Raw genomic sequence first — 17225 nt, 5'->3', positions numbered from 1 at the left:
TTTTCCCTTCCAATTCTTTTTCCCATCCCCACCTCCTCTGCCTCTCCTCTTTCTCTGTATCCCTCCTAAAATTTTAAAAATTAATTTAGTGGTTGTTTATATTTCAGATAATCCGGAGTATGTTTTTACTCCTCCATCCTTCAGTCAGCCGCCACCAGATCTCATGTTCAATCCTCTTCCTTCCCCTATCTGTTCTTCCGTCTACTAAACAGTATATACTTTCACTACATCCAGTAATTGTTTTTAGTTTTTGCGAATATATTTTTGATAATTTATATTCCATAGATAAGGAAAACTATCTGATATGTCTTTCATTTTTTTTCATTTATTTATCTTAACATACTCATCTCAAGGTCCATCCATTTTGTCCCCAAAGGCACAGTTTCATCTTTTTCATAGCTGCATACTAATCCACTGATTGTATATTTCAGAGTTTCTTAGTCCAGTCATCTGTTGTTAGGCACTTAGTTTGTTCCCACAACTTTACAACTGTGGACAATGCTGCCACGAACTTAGAAATACAGATGTTTTTCAGTATTGGCATTTTCATGTCCTTTGGTAAATTCCAAGCAGAAGTATATTGTTGGGTCACATGGGATTTCTTTTTTTTTTTTTTTTAAGGTCTCTCCATACCATTTTCCATGCTGCACCAAATTACATTCACACCAACAATGGATTAGGGTTCTATTTCTACATACCCTCACAAAAATTTGTTGTTTTTATTCATTTTGGTATAAGTTCTTCTCATAGGGACAAGGTGATATCTCATTATGGTTTTGATTTGCATTTCCCTTATAATAAACAATGTTGAACAATTTTTCATGTGCCTGTAGGCCATATGAATGTTCTTTTTTTTTTAAAGTCTAAGTTCTTTGCACATTCTTTTTATTGGTTTGTCAGATTTTTTGTTGTTTTGAGTTGTACTAGCATTTTATCTACATAAATATTTCCTTGCACACACCAGAGGTGGAACTCACAGTAACCTAAATCTGGTTCTGTTCCCACATCACACATGTCTTCACTCCCTTTCTGAAAAGTCCCTCCATGCCCTGTAGGGCCATGGATGGTTGCCTGTTCTGTGGGGGGTATCTACTTTCCTGGTTGCACCCCCATTCCCTTCCTCTACTCTCTTTCCTACAGTGGGACACAAACCTTAGGATAAGTTCTCTGATGAGTCTCCCCTTAACAGGGTCTCTGAGCAAGCCAGGGCTACAACTACAGCCCGAAAGCAACCCCTCAGTGTAAGATTACTGGCATGGGACCTCTTCCCAAAAGGGTTCCACTGAGTGAAACAGACTTCAAAGTCATGGCACAAAGTGAGTTGATTCTAAGATGGAAACAATATGAAGTACATGTGCAAGCTTCAGAGGTTAAGTGCACAGATCTTAGCTCTTATGATGTAACTGCCTTAAGGGAATCTGAAGGAAAACTAAAGCACCAACAGTAAGGGCTGCACTCAGGGAAAACATCCTTTCAGTGCAGCTCTGACAACTGAAGAACAAGAGATGCCAAGGCTATATTACTCCAACCCAGGGCCTCATACAAGTCCAGCCACCTAGAGCTATCCAGCTGAGATCTACAATAGTAGACCCAGGCATCAACTTGCCTGTAGGTGACCTGTAACAGACTAAAGACAAGCTGGAACAAGGCCAAAATGAACTGGAAGTTTACAACTGATAGTCAAACAGGCTAAAAGTTAATGATAAAGGGTTGAATATTTATCCAAGAGAATCAAGGCAGCTGTTCTGGAGGTGAATTACACAACTAGGAGTAAACTTAACAGAAGAAAACTAAGCAGAAGCTTAAAAGCAGTCGGGCAAATTGAATGACTTCATCATTCAACTTGATGAAGAAGTAGAGGGTATGCAGGGCGCCATCCCAGTTGTTTGGCAACAGCTGCAGAAGATGAGCCAGCACCTGATACAAAACCAAACAGCAATGGTCTCGAGCCTCTTCCCTGGGCCCCAGAGGGACAACATCTTGTAAACTGGTAGGACAGGCAGAGGCCACAGGTTAGGAGTGAAGTCATCTGTTCAGTGGATCAAATAATGGCAGCTACTGTTGGCAAAGGACATCTGGGTCTGGATTTCACAGAGAAGGAGACACAACCAGACATGACTTTGCTTCTCTGGGAATGGTAATAAGTTCTCCAGCAGATCAGAGAAGAGAGCTGGCAAAGGAGGTGGTTGTTTCAGAGACCATTTCTGTGAGGATAAGGAAGTGTAGGTTCTTGGGATTTCCCTGGTGGTACAGAGGGTTAAAGCACAGCATTAGTGAACTATATGCAGCAGTGCTTTGCTTCACCACGAGTTCGATCCCCAACCAGGGTGGTGACCCACATGGCATGGCAGACCTCTCCTGACTTGCCCACTGCTACCCTCAGCAGTGTACTTTGTCAATCTGCATGCTCTTCTCCCTACACTGTCTCAGGTGACTCCTCTCACCCCCCTGAACCCCTGGCCTGTACCCCAGTTCTATATGCATAAATAAATAAAACTTTTTAAAAAATGGTGGAGACTATCCCACAGGCAGAGAAAATGCTCACATGCCACTCAGGACATACGCTCCAATCATGTCCCTTAAGAAGAGAGATCAGTGAGTGGGAAGGAAAATCCCACTGTGGATTCCCATCATGTTCAGAATGACCAGGACTTTAGTGTCAATGTACAGGGTTCAATTTTTGAAATATTTTTTAATAAGGTCATGTAATTTAGAAGAGGATTCTATTCAGAAAACTAATGCATACTTTTGTTACAAGCTGCCATTTTTGTGGGTATGTGTTTTCTTCTCTTTTGGGGGGGGGAAGGTTTCTGCTTGCTTCAATATCTTCATTTTAGGAATTGTAACTGTTACTCTGAATGTTGCTAAAAGAGCATTTAATAGAGGGTGGTTACTTTTAAGAGTTAATGTGAATTTGTAAATGGACAGCTCTCTTTCCTTAAAATATAACAGGATAGTGTCTGTATAAATCTGTGTCTCCCTAGACCCTGTGCTGCTTAAAGCCATTCTCACTATGCTGGTCTTGTACTCACACACCATTCAGATGTGTCAGAGGATCTTTGAGGTGATGACTGCCAAGTTTTACTACTGAAAGTTGGACTTGTTGAAGGAGTCTCCTAGTAGTTTCACATTAGATACATTTTTCAGCATGCATTTGTGTGTTTTCTAGTTAGGTGACTAAAAACTTCAGCACTGTGTGCATGGTTACTCAGATTTTATGCTTTTGTTGTATCCTGTTAATGCATATAACTCTGTGACTCTAGTATGTCTTACCTGGACTGACCAAATCTAAATAAACATCTTTTGTAAGTCAAATAAACAAACAAAAAGGTCCTCCATGTGAAGTCCTGAGATTCTGTCAAGGAAGTTCTGAGTCTTCCTTTGAGCCAGTACTCTTTCTTACTGTGGTGTTCAAGGGAAAAGGTGACCCTTATCTCTATCCAATGTGCTGTGGGTGAGTACCCATTGGTCACTCTGTTAGCCATTTGGAAAAAAAAAAAAACTACAACTATGGGCTCTTTCTATAAATTCTTTTTAAAAAGTTTTATTTATTTATTCATATAGAACTGGGGTACAGGCCAGAGGTGCAAGGGCAGTGAGAGGATTCACCAGAGACAGAGTGGGGAGCAGAACATGCCGACTGAGGAAGTACACTGCAGAGGGGAGCAGCAGGCATGTCAGGAGAGGTCTGCCGTGCCAGGTGGGTCACTCACACTGAAGCGGCTGTGGTTGCCTTGCAGTGCTGTGTCCTAACCCACTGGACATCAGGGAGGGCCCTGTTTGCCATTTTTACATGCACACACTAAATCAATTTCATGGCCATGATCTTGTATACATTCAACTTATATATCATGATGTTATAGAACCAGGAAAAGAAAACAGAAGAGGAAAGGAGAAAAGGATTAGAAAACAGTGTCTCTGACTGTACCTGTTCAGCATTTAGGAAGGGAAATTAAGCCATCAAGTCTGGGAGGGATGATTAAAACCAAAGAGGGCTGTCCCCCTACATTTTCTCTGCCTCATTTGCAGGGCTGTATATCATGTTTTAGGAATTTCTAATCTTTCCACAGCCAGGTGACTCATTCCCACTGGCTGACATGGGCTTCTACAAAACACCTGGGAAGATAAAACCTAACAAAACAATCTCTCACAACAAGTGAGCCTTTCAAGGTAGGTAGGGAAATTTTCAGCTTTTATTTTCATGTTGTTCACCAAAGATCCACAGACCTTAATCATGATTGCAGACATAGTTGTGTCTGACAGCAAAAGCCATTTCCAAATTGAGTAATAAAGTGGCATGAGTAGGGAGCAATTTCCCTCCCCAGGAGGTTTGCTTCTGCCTGAGGGGGGAAACTTAAATAAGTCACAGATGATTTATTTGGGGCCAGAAAGAACTGAGAATTCTGTGGGAGGGCTCCCCAACTGCTTATTGAAGCTGACTCCTCACATTTCCCCCTCCCCCTCCTTTGCTTCACTTCTCTCTCTCTAAGCCTACCTAAGGATTTTTTTTTCCCCCTAAGGTGGATTTCTGTAAATGAAAGTCAGAAAGGAAAGAGAAAATGGGATGCACCATCTCTAATTCAGAATTTAATGAAGACTAAACCCATAAGAACAATCATAAATGAGCAAGACTGTTCTTTTAGTATAAGAATCAGAAGTGGGCTCTCTTTGGTGACGTAACAGTACTGCAAGGACACAGTACTGCAAGCAAGCTGCAGCCACTGAAGTGCGAGTTCGATCTCCAGCCCCAGGGATGTTCCATGTGGCTCCACAGACTTCTCCTGACCTGCCCGCTGCTCCGCTCAGCAGTGTACTACATTGATCTGCCTGTTCTGCTCCCCACTCTGTCTCTGGTGACGCCTCTCAACGCCCTTGCACCTCTGCCTGTACCTCAGTTCTGTATGTATAAATACATAAATAAATCTTAAAAAAAAAAGAATCAGAAGAGAGGAACACATCAAGAAAAGCTTTCCTGAAAGTATACATTGGAATGTTGAATTTAAAAACCCTGGGCATAGAAGGAAGTTACACGTACAGATGACTACATTCCCAATTCTTATTTCTTAGGTAACAAGGACTGAAAATATTATTGGTTTTGTGTTGGGGAGTCAACACATATTCATTAATTAATCCTCCCAACAATCATAAATCATAAACAGTGTTTATTATGCTCACATCCATAAACAGTAAAAACAAACACACAAACAAAAAACTGGTGAGGGATGTTTGACATGTTCTTGACATGAACAGCTGTTTCTCCAGGTAATTTAACACAGGCTGTGACTGACAGCCTAAGGGACCTGGGAGCTAGGAAAAATTTTAGTTACAATTTTAAGATGGGAAATTAGACAATTTATTAAGTTTTGGGCTGAATCTTCATAAGTGAAGACACTCAATATTTCTTTTTTAAAAATACTTATTTTTTTATGCACACAGAATTAGGGTACAGGCCAGAGATGCAGAGGCGGTAAGTGGATCCACCAGACAAAGCCGGAAGAAGAACAGGCAGATCGACAAAATACCCTGGGCGAAACAGAAGAGGTCTGCTGTGACATGTGGATCACCTCCAGGGCCATGCAGATCACCTCCCAGGCCGGGGATCAAACATGCACTGAAGCAGAAACAGCCAGCTTGCAGTGCTGCATTTAACAAACTGTTGTGCCACCAGGGAAGGCCCAACTCAATATTTCTTAGTATACAAAGGAGGGAAATGTACTCTTTGCCCATTTCATTTCTTTTTTTTTTCTCTCTCTTTTAGAAGAATATCCATGTTCTATCTATCCCAAAAGGTGCTCTCTCATTTAAAGTATGAAGTACAGAGCCAACAGGCAGAGGCCAAGAATTTGAACCCAGAATGATCCAGTTCAGAGCCTGAAGTCCTATTTACTCTGCCAGGGGGACCTGCATTGTTGATGTCCTTCATGCCACTGCCAGGGAAACCAAGTTTGTAGGGAAGAGGGATTGAGACAGAAGTCTGTGTCTGTTTTTTATTATTATTACTATATACTTTATTTTCTTTTCTATTTATTTATTTATTTGTGGTAACATTGCTTTACATCACGCCACAGGATTCAGAGGATAGATTCACAAGCTCTTCAGATGGGGCATCACCACACCCCTCACCCACATCCCTTTAGGATACACCCCTCCTCCCTTGGTTCCCTCTGGTGGCCTCATTTGGTAATAATTTCTAGACTTTGGTTTAGTTCCTTAATGTCATCTGTCTATATTCCACATAAGAATGAAATCATCCATTTTGTCTTTCTCCCACTGATTTATTTTTCTTAGCATAATACCCTCATTGTAGCACTATTCACAATAGTCAATGTTATGGAAACAACTGAATACCCAATGACAGATGGCTGGATTACGAAGATGTGGTACATATACATGGAATACTTCTCAGCATTTTAAAAAAAACAACGATGAACCACTTGGTCCTCCCTCGTGGCGCAGCAGGGTAAAGCATAGCACAAAGAAGCAAAGCCACTTCCACATGAGTTCGATTCCCGCCTGCCCTGGAGGTGAGCACATGGTGTGGCAGACCTCTCCTGACCTGCCCGCTGCTCCCCTCAGCAGTGTACTTCGTCGATCTGCATGTTCTCCCCACTCTGTCTCTGGTGAGGCCTCTCGCTGCCCCTGAGCCTCTGGCCTGTACCCCAGTTCTGTATGCACAAATAAATAAATCTTTAAAAAAAAAAAAAAGATGAATCCGTGCCAATTACAACAAAATGCATGGGATGAGAGGACATTATTGAAAGTGAAATCCAAGTGTTCTTGAGTGAAAGAAGGAGAGCAACTATGAAATGCCAATAGAATGGAGGAAAACTTAATCCCACAGTGAACTCTCATTAGAAACTAGCTCGTCTGTTCTATGGGGACTATACCTCAGAAACTTTATGGGGAACTACAAGTGAAAAAAAAAAAAGCAAACATTATGAAAAAATAATAAAAATAAAATAAAATATCATTAAAAAAAGAAACTAGCTTGTAACTGTTTCTCATTAGCAAAACATTTCTTGAGGTTGTTTACCTCAGTGCTACTCAGTATGGTCCAAAGTCCTCTGAATGAGATCAAAACAAAAATTGAGAGTGCATAGAAACCTTTGACAGTAACATACTATACAAAAGATTCTATATGTCCAAAAATATCTAACTTACATTGGAAATAAAAACAATTATTCTTTGTGAGATAAACAGTTTAAGCATCATTGATTTATTTCAATAGTATCTTTGTAGATATCTCCAGGTACTTGTGGTAATATTTAAGAATCATTCGGCAAAACCCAAGTTAACTGTCTATCTCTCCAACGAGAACCACAGCTCCCCAATGATAAGATTTGCTTTGTTTACTATTCAGCTCTCAGTTCCCAGAAGCATGACTGATGTTCAAGGAATATTTGTTGAATGGCTTCACTCACTAATTTTCCAGTAAGAAATGCCCAAAGTCTTATTTAAGCATTGCCCTGGAACACTTTGAAAGCTCAGCTATGAACTGACCCAGGTGATGTCAGTCCTCATCCCTCCACCTATATTTCACCTTCCTACCATCTATGAACATTCCCTCAATGCAGACCTCCACCTTCCCAAGGGGAACTGTAAGAGACATTATTTTCACTTGTTTTCCTAGATGTGAACTTCAGAATCACTTGGATGTGTTCACCAGAAAATTCCATTAAGATTTTGATTGACATTACTCTCAAGGCATAATTTGAATAAATACATATTGTTACACTATCACATATTTGTTTATTTTCTTGTCTTCTTTTGTAACTTGTAATAAGATTTCAAAGTGTTCATGTAATTTCTTAAATATTTATTGTAAGCCAGTTTTACCATGTTTTGCTTTTATGATTGCTATTACATATAAGGCTCTTTCCATACCCTTTTATAAGAGTAGCCATAGAAGAAAAAAATGAACCATTTTGTGAATATTTTGTAAATAATCACTTTAGGCCCTTCCTGATGGCGCAGCAGGTTAAAGTGTAGCACTGCGAGTGAGCCACAGCTGCTTCAGTGCTAGTTTGATCCCCAGACCTTAGGGTGACCCACATGCCAGGCAGACCTCACCTAACCCGCCTTCTTGCTGCTCCCCTCAGCAGTGTACTTCAATGATCTGTTTTTTCTGCTCCCCACTCTGTCTCACCTCTCCTGCACCTCTTGCCAGTACCCCAGTTCTGTATGCATAAATAAATAAATAAATCTTAAAAAAAAAACGGACACTTTAGGCTTTTATTAAGTCTAAGAATTTTTCATTTGATCACCTTGGGAATAGTCGCCTATTATCAATGACTGATCATTTTACCTTCATTTCCTTCCTCTGGTTGTATCCCTTTTTCAGTGCTTTTTCTTACTGCATTCAGCAGGATGAATTCTTCTTAAATAAACTTTGTATCAGGAAGATATTTAAGATGCAATAAAACATTTAATGAACAATGTAATGAGAGCCTACTTCTTAATCTGGGATAATGCCAATGCATTATTAGAGAAGATTGTGCTGGATGCTTGTGTTAGGGTGGGAGAAGGATGATATACAATAAATTAAGTCAATATTTCTTCAACTTGTTATAAGTCAGGAGTAAAAGGGAAAATGAAGTAACAAGTTTAAATACAATGGGGAAATAAAAAGAGGATTGGGGCCCTCTCTGGTGATGCAGTGGGTTAAAGCACAGCACTAAGAAGCTAAAGTCACTTCAGCATGAGTTCAAAGCCAGACCCGGAGGTGACCCACATGGTGCGGCAGACCTCTCCTGACCCGCCCGCTGCTCCCCTATTTACTTCATCACAAGTAGTTTAAGAATACTATTTTACTATACTAAGTCCTTGGTAAATGTCTCTGGATCTTCCTTATAAAGTTTAAAAATTATGAAATGAAAGACATATTTTGTAAAGAGAAATTTTCTTTCGGTCAAAGACTGCTTTCTAGATTTTTGAAGACTATTGGTTGAAAATAAAACTAATTCATACAACTAAGTGTAATTTTTTGTACTTACTGTGCAATGTTATGTTTGAAAGGAAGTATAAAGGTATGATTAGCCATTATCTGCATTTTGATAAAAGAATGGTAGGTTTCTTGTGCTCAACTAGGTCAGCCGTTGAATTCTGGATCATTCTTTATAAAAGTCACAAGTATTCCCTGCCTGCCATAGTAAAAGCAAAAAAGAATCCAGTGCTAATAGCCAATGACACCCAGAGAATGAAAGTTGTGGAGGGCACCTGGGGAAGTGCCCCTCCATTGTTACCTGGAGGCAAGTTCTCATGGAGAGCCCCAGGCTATGGAAACAACTACTCTATCATCAGCACACACCACATCCTGAACAGAAGCTGAGCAAATCTAATTTATAACTTGTTTGTTTGACTCAGGTCTTTGTTCATTGAAGAAAACGTCTTTCCTAGGAATTTTTTTAAAAAGATTTATTTATTTATTCATACAGAATTGGGGTACAGGCCAGAGATGTGGAGGGTGAGAGGATTCACCAGAGACAGAGTGGGGAGCAGAACAGGCAGATCGATGAAGTACACTGCTGAGGGAAGCAGCGGGAGGGTCAGGAGAGGTCTGCCGCGCCATGTGGTCACCTCCGGGGGCAGGCGAGGATCGAACTCATGTGGAAGCGGCTTTAGATTCTCAGTGCTGTGCTTTAACCCGCTGCGCCACCAGGTAGGGCCCCCTAGGAATTTTTAAGTTCTAAACTTCCCAACAGGAAAGTTTGGGGGTGGGTGATCACATTGATTGACATTACCCCAAATACATAAATTGTTGAAAAGAGACACATCATTACAGCATTGGGTCTTCTCAAGCATGAGAAAGTAGCCGGAAAATGCTAAAGTAAATGTGCTCCTGGTTGGATAACACCCCAGAATCTTATAAAAAAAAAATACAAATTCTTTTTGGATTGTGAGCTTCCTCATTCAAGTCCCCTTAGCCCAAAAAAATTATGGTCAGTCAAACAGAAGGAGTAGGAAGTTATCCACATTAAGCAAAAGTATGTGAAAAAAATTATTTATAGAACTTCCAAGAGTGGAAACTTAATTGCCAAAATTAATAGCTCATTAGATTGTCTAAACCCATTAAAATGTGTTATGGGGGGTGGTGGTGAATGAGGAACTAACTTGGAATAAATTATGTTGCGTGTTTCACAGACAAAAAAGGTTGGATAAGATAGGTTAAGAGAGATAGAGTAGAGAATGAAAAAGGCTAAGAATAGTCCAGACAGGGTTCAGAAAGAGAAAATAGAGAAAAAGGGATTGTGTTAGTTAACTCTCACCATATAAAAATTACTCTACAATTTAGCTGTTTAAGACAATGGCATAGTTGTTTCTCATGGTTTCAGAGGATCAAGGATCTGCAAGCAACTAACCTAGTAGTTCTTTCTCAGGTGAGATTATAATCATACAGTAAATCAATGTCACAGTCATCTGGAGCTTCACTATTTTAATTCACCAGGATGATGTAGAAATTCTAGATTTGTGGGACTCCCTGGTGGTGCAAGGAGTTAAAGCACAGCCCTATGAAACTATCAGCAGCTACTGCAGCACAAGTTCTATCCCTGGCTAAGGAGGTGAACCACATGGCACAACAGACCTCTGCTGTCCCACCTGCTGCTCCCCTCAGGAGTATATTTCAGCTGATTTGCCTGTTTTGCTCCCCACTCTGTCTCTGGTGAAACTTCACACCACCCCCACACCTCTGGCCTGTGCCCCAGTTTTTGTAAGCATAAATAAATAAATCTTTTTTTTAAGAAATGCCAGATTTATATTAACATGGTCACACGACATATAAAGAAAAAAAAATGTTTCAAGAAAAAGTAAAAAAATCCACCATCAATGGATTTATGGGCAGGGGTGGAGGGGAGCAATAAAGGAGAAGTTTTAACATACCTTCTACAGGATAAATAAAGCAAATCAATATTGTCATGGAAATGACTATTAAAACAATGTAACTGATCATTTATGTAATGGATACTAATGAAATCCTAATAACCTAATGATCAGAGAGTACACCCTCTTATTTTTTGTCAAGCATATATAAAATATCAATGAAAACTTCAGTCATTATCAGTCAAATCATGCTCTATGCTGTCAGTACAATATATTTGGAATCAATAAAAAGTATTTATTACAACAGAATACATTAAAAAATCATAGCATGCTTTATTAAAACCAGAAGGACCAAAGAAGAAGCTAACAAAAAATTATTACAATCAGTTAGGTTTAGAGAAGCCATAAAACTTCTAGTTTTACAGATTAATTGACCTAGTTATTCATTTATCCGTTCCCTCACTCTTGTAAGTAATTATTAAATGCTCACTGAATGAGACGTAGGCATTTGCAAGGTACTAGAGAAACAGCTAGACACAATCCCACCCCCTCCTCTAGAGTCTACATTCTACCAAATAAAAAATGAACATCAAAAAAATAAACAGACCCTCCCTGGCGACGCAACGGGTTAAGATGCAGCACTACAAGCTAGCCCAGGTGTTTCAGTGAGAGTTCAATCAGGCAGACTCTGAGGTGATGTGCAAGGCGCTGCAGAGATCTCTTATCTCACCTGCTGCTCCCCTCAGCAGTGTACTTCGTCGATCTCCCTACTCTGCTCCCCAATCTGTCTCTGGTGAATCCTCTCACCACCCCTGCACCTCTGGCCTGTACCCCAGTTCTGTGTGCATAAATAAATAAATCTTTTTTTTAATTAAAAATAAGCAAATGTGCCCGCGGGGATTACAATCGAGATGGAAAAAAAATGTGCAAAATGATGTAAAAATAAACTAAAAGAAAATAATAGTAATAAGCAAATGTGTAAGTACTGTGTATTTTTTTTTATGAGGAAAAAACCAGTAGGGTTAGAGCCGCTGGGAGGGACACTTTCGCTGGGTCAAATGTCTCTAAGGAGATAGAACATTTTAACAGAGACAGAGAAAGATATTCCAGATGGAAGGAGTAGAAAATGCAGAGGCCTTAACAGGTGTATAAAGAATGTGCTCCCAAAAAAAAATTTTTAAAGAACTTTTATGTTTCTATGCTTTTAGTTATGGCTTGTATATGTAATCTTACTTTTTTTTTAGGATTTTATTTATTCATACAGAACTAGGGTACAGGCCAGAGATGAGGAGGGTGAGAGGATTCACCAGAGACAGAGCAGGGAGCAGAGCAGGCAGATCGACGAAGTACACTGCTGAGGGGAGCAGGGGGCCGGTGAGGAGAGGTCTGCCACGCCATGTGGATCTCCTCCGGGGCAGGGGGGAATCGAACTCATGTGGAAGTGGCTTTAGCTTCTTAGTGCTGTGCTTTAACCCGCTGCGCCACCAGGGAGGGCCGTAATATTACTTTTAACAGAAGATTGATGCCCTCAGTGAAAAGATGCTTACAGCACCTCTTCAAGGTTACCATCAGGCTGATTACTCTAGATATGTAAATGTTGTTTGAAGGAACTTAATAGCAGGCTCTATAAACTGGAACACATCTTAGTATTTGAGTTCAGACATTCAACCAGAATTTCTAAAATTGAACAAAAAATAGTTTTTTTTGTGCATCGTTTAATCCAAGATTCATCCTTTTTATGGATCAGTGAGGATATCACTTGTATGCTAGAAATGGAGGTTTATCTTTCACAGTCTAAAGAATTCCAGTAAGTCATAAATCAACCGGTCATTTCTCTGTTTAATGATTTACCATCTTATCAAAGGAATCTCCCAGTTAGCTTTTTATGAGGCTTATCATCTAGAGCCAGCCTCCAAAATTAGAGACAAATAAATGATTAGCTACATGTCTAGATGTGCACCAGCTGACTAAGGCATAATAAAAGACACCTCCCCCGTACCATTCAGCTGGGTGATTAGTCTGTGTCCACCCGCATTATCTTGTAGAGATCTGGAAACCATTCTGCTAATGAGCTTAATACAGGAAGCTGGGGGAAAGCCCATTCCAAGTGGCCTTGGAGAAATCTGGTTTCTGAATTACCTTCTTACACTTATCACATTGAAAAATCTCAAGCCTCTACCTCCCTCCATTAGTACAAGAGACAGACAGTGAAGTTTTGATTTTTGTTTATAATCTTGAAAATCATGGGTTTTTCCAGTATGCTGTCAGGTTTTACCCATCTCAAGTCAGATTCCACTAATTCCAGAAGTTCAAGTAATATTAACAATGGCTGCAAAATGGCTACCCTTTTAAGGCCAATCTTCTCTGTCCTGCTAAATTTGCAAACATATAATGTCAAAAGTAAAGATATTTTATATTCTATTTGAGATTAAAATTTTTCATGTACTTCAGAAGTACCCTTTCTTTCCCAACCTAGGTATGTAAATATGTTCTGCCTTGGAAGATGGAAGGTTATGAGATGAGACAGACAGACAGACAAATAGGGAAAAGGAAAGAAGAGTGGTGAAGGGAGAAAAGGAAAACAGTGGGAGAGTGTGAGAGAAAGAGAAGAAAGTAAGAGAGAGAAAAAAACTGATAGATCTCCAGGACCTGCTTCTCAGGTTTGCAGGTCTAGAAACAAGACATGCCCAATTTTCTCAGGATTAACCAGCCTCTCGAAGTGACTCCCTTTGACAAATTCTCACAAGAATATTAACATTTTTATGCCCACAGTCATTTTAAAATCTCACCTAGAAGAAACCTCCCTGACCATGACCTAAGGTCAACTGCTCATCTTCTTCTTTCTTTCTTTCTTTTTCATTAAAGATTTATTTATTTGTGCATACAGAGCTAAGGTACGGGCCAGAGGCTCAGGGGCGGCGAGAGGCTTCACCAGAGACAGAGTGGGGAGCAGAACAGGCAGATGGACGAAGTACACTGCTGAGGGGAGCAGCGGGCGGGTCAGGAGAGGTCTGCCGCCATGTGGTCACCTCCGGGGCAGGAGGGAATCCAACTCATGCGGAAGTGGCTTTAGCTTCTCAGTGCTGCGCTTTAACCCGCTGTACCACCAGGGAGGGCCCAACTGCCCAACTTCTTATAGAAAGTTGTATTCTGGCCCTCTCTGATGCCGAAATGGGTCAAATGAAGAACTGTGAAGCTATCTGTAGACACTGTAGCACGAGTTCAACCCCTGGCCAGAGAGGTGACCCACATGGCACAACAGACCTCTCCTGTCTCCCCCGCTGCTCCCCTCACAGTGTATTTCAGAAGATCCTCCTGTTCTGCTCCCCACTTTGTCTCTGGTGAATCCTCTCACCCTCTGCACCTCTGGCTTATAGCCCAGTTCTTGTATGCATAAATAAATAAATATTCTTTTAAAAGAAAGTTGTATTCTGCAACAAAGTTTGGTTTGTAGAGACAGAACTTGAACCAAAAGAGTTGGTATTCTCTGGCAGAGGTCACTATTATTGACACTGTAAAAAGAACAAAAAATAGCAGTTAAAGTACGTGAACTGACAACTGAGGGAGATGGGGTACCTACATTTGTGGGGGAACTACATTAAAGATTTCAGAGTTCTGAACCTATAGAAACTCAATGTTAATGATACAATCAGCACTGCTGAAGATAGAATTCACAATAGGTGACTATAATGTACTAGCTATTAATCAATACTCTTCACAAAATATTCCTGACTCCACTTTTCTGGTAGGTACATGATAGCATTGCATTTCTCTGCCCTGCTGACTTATTAGACATGTTTATTGCTTTAGCCAAAAATATGTGAATGGAAGTAAAATGTGTCACTTCCAGGCTTCAGCCATGAGACAGGATATAAAATGTTACATCCCCTCCTATGTTATTTGGACACACATGTGGAAGTAACTACCATGAGCAAAACACTGTCATCCTTTGTTGGGTATTTTTGTGAGACAGAAAGAAAACACTATATATATAACTAATATATAAAATATAACTGTGGTATACAGTTCAAATTTAAAATTATTTTAAATTAAGGCACCACCTTCTCAGAGTCAAATTATATTGATAAGCTAGTTAATAGTTAGCAGTTAACCAGGTGTTTATAGAATTAGAACAAAAACAACCAGAGAGTGTTAGGAGATGGCTGGAAACTCAAAGTGAGTTTTACTGCACTATCACATAGTATACTTCATGGATGATTTAATTTGACCTGCCTACAAAACACCATAATTCATTCATCCCGTCATTTATTCATTCCTTCACTCAATGATTTGTTTGGGTGTTTATATGCCAGAATCCTTGGGACCCAACTGTGAAAAAATTGAAACAGTTCTGGCTTTTACAAATGTGCTTAGACTTTTCTCCCCATTCTTCCAGACCACATGTACTTCTCACCAATACATACTCCTTTCTCATAACTGTTTAGACAGCCATTTTCCTTGATTAAGCTCTCATTCTGAACACAGACTGTACATTAGAGCTTCACAAGCTATCAATTTTCTAGTACAGTCTAGTTTGGTAGTTTTGTAGAAGACAAAATAGTACATTATTTGAATAATATTTCATATGACTGCATGTCAAAGCAATGTGAATAAATTATAGAATTTCTAAATGATTACTTATGATTCTGTATGTATCTGCTTCCAGATGGGTAAAAAATTCACAAGTCATCAGTGTTCTACAGATCACATTTTGAGAGAACTTCAAAACAAGCAGGTAGAACTTACACAAATGTGTTTTCTATTTATGAAATGACATCCTTCTTAATCATCACATTAAAAAGTCTTATATACTGAATAAAAGTCTTACATACTGAATAACTTCTGCAGTCATTCAGTTCACTAATTGTATTACTATTAACTTACAGTTTTTTCATCAACACAGTTTCTATGGAGATACATTTTTCAATGCTGAACCCATATAAAGAAAAAAACATTTCACTTGCCATAAATAAAAGATGACTGCACAAAGAAGAGCTAAGGATAATTAGGTATTCGAGTCTAGGGAGATTTGGTTGACTGCTCCAAGGAGTGTTAAAACTCCCTGCCAAACTGCAACATTTACTTGAATACTAAGAAATTGAGAGGGAATTTAAAAGAAAGCATTTACTCATTATGTATTTCACTGCTGTGTAATGTTCTAAAAAAACCAGTTCCAGGAGCAAACAGTAGTTTCTCTATCTCAAGAAACAGGGCATTATTTTAACTCTCCCAGTATGAGGACCAACTGGTAGCTGTCCTGCATGGCTGTCTTTTTGAGACTTTCTGGTACCATAATGCAGAATCTGGCACATCATAAGTACCCCTAACTTGTATTTTTTCCTTCTTTCTTTAATAATCAGTTTTTTCCGAATGAAACAAGAAAAAAATACATACATATATATGTATGTACATATATTTAAAGATTTATTTATTTATGTATAAAGTACTGGGGTCCAGGCCAGAGGTGCAAGGGCAGTGAGAGGATTCACCAGAGACAGAGTGGGGAGCAGAACAGGCATATCTACGAAGTACACTGCTGAGGGGAGCAGCAAGTGAGATAGGAGAGGTCTGCTGCAGGTCTGCCGCGCCATGTGGATCACCTCTGGGGCCGAAATCGAAGTCCAACTACATTGGCCTCTCCCAGCTTTACAAGGTTGAGTTTTAACCCCCTGCACTACCAGGGAGGTCCCAGAAAAAATACATTTGACCATTCAAATTCTGCTCCACTTTCTACTGTTGTAATATTTTAATCATAATCCACAGTTATAATATTGGTGATATTATCCAACAGACCTCAGAGGTTTGGCTTTGTCTTTATTTTTTTTTTTTAAGATTTATTTATTTATTCATACAGAACTGGGGTACAGGCCAGAGATACGGAGGGTGAGAGGATTCACCAGAGACAGAGCGGGAGGCAGAACAGGCAGATCGATGAAGTACACTGCTGAGGGGACCAGCGGGCGGGTCAGGAGAGGTCTGCCACGCCATGTGGTCACCTCCGGTGCAGGCTGGGATCGAACTCATGCGGAAGTGGCTTTAGTCTCTCAGTGCAGTGCTTTAACCCGCTGCGCCACCAGGGAGGGCCGGCTTTGTCTTTATTTTTATATATCTACAACTCTGTCCAACTTGAGGCATTACTTTTGCATTAGGGAACAGAAATTCCCAGGATAGAAGAGTCATTTAACCAGTTATTTTTCCTTTGAATTACTCCAACTAAATGCCATAGCAGAGCTTCTGTGTGCACTAGATCAAGGTGTGACTATCCACAGACTGAGTAGTTAAAGTCTTTATTTTCCCAGAACTGTGACTATCAGCTAAATTTTTATAACAATAGGAGATCCTTCCGCAGACATTTCTTACCTAATGTTGAACTTTTATCAAAGAATTTATTTTTTCTAGCTAGCTGT

The 17225-nt window shown here is 39.9% G+C and overlaps 1 pseudogene; it reads left to right on the top strand.

Annotated features, from left to right (window-relative positions):
• The first annotated feature begins 1255 nt into the window (after positions 1-1255).
• LOC101623244 lies at positions 1256-1768 on the top strand (annotated as a pseudogene).
• The last annotated feature ends 15457 nt before the right edge of the window (positions 1769-17225 follow it).

Source organism: Condylura cristata, unplaced genomic scaffold (genome assembly GCF_000260355.1).
Source record: "Condylura cristata isolate star-nosed mole 26May11 unplaced genomic scaffold, ConCri1.0 scaffold00006, whole genome shotgun sequence".
NCBI lineage: Eukaryota > Metazoa > Chordata > Mammalia > Eulipotyphla > Talpidae > Condylura > Condylura cristata.
The sequence above is the reverse complement of the archived record's forward strand: the minus strand, read 5'-3'. Positions and strand labels throughout refer to the sequence as shown.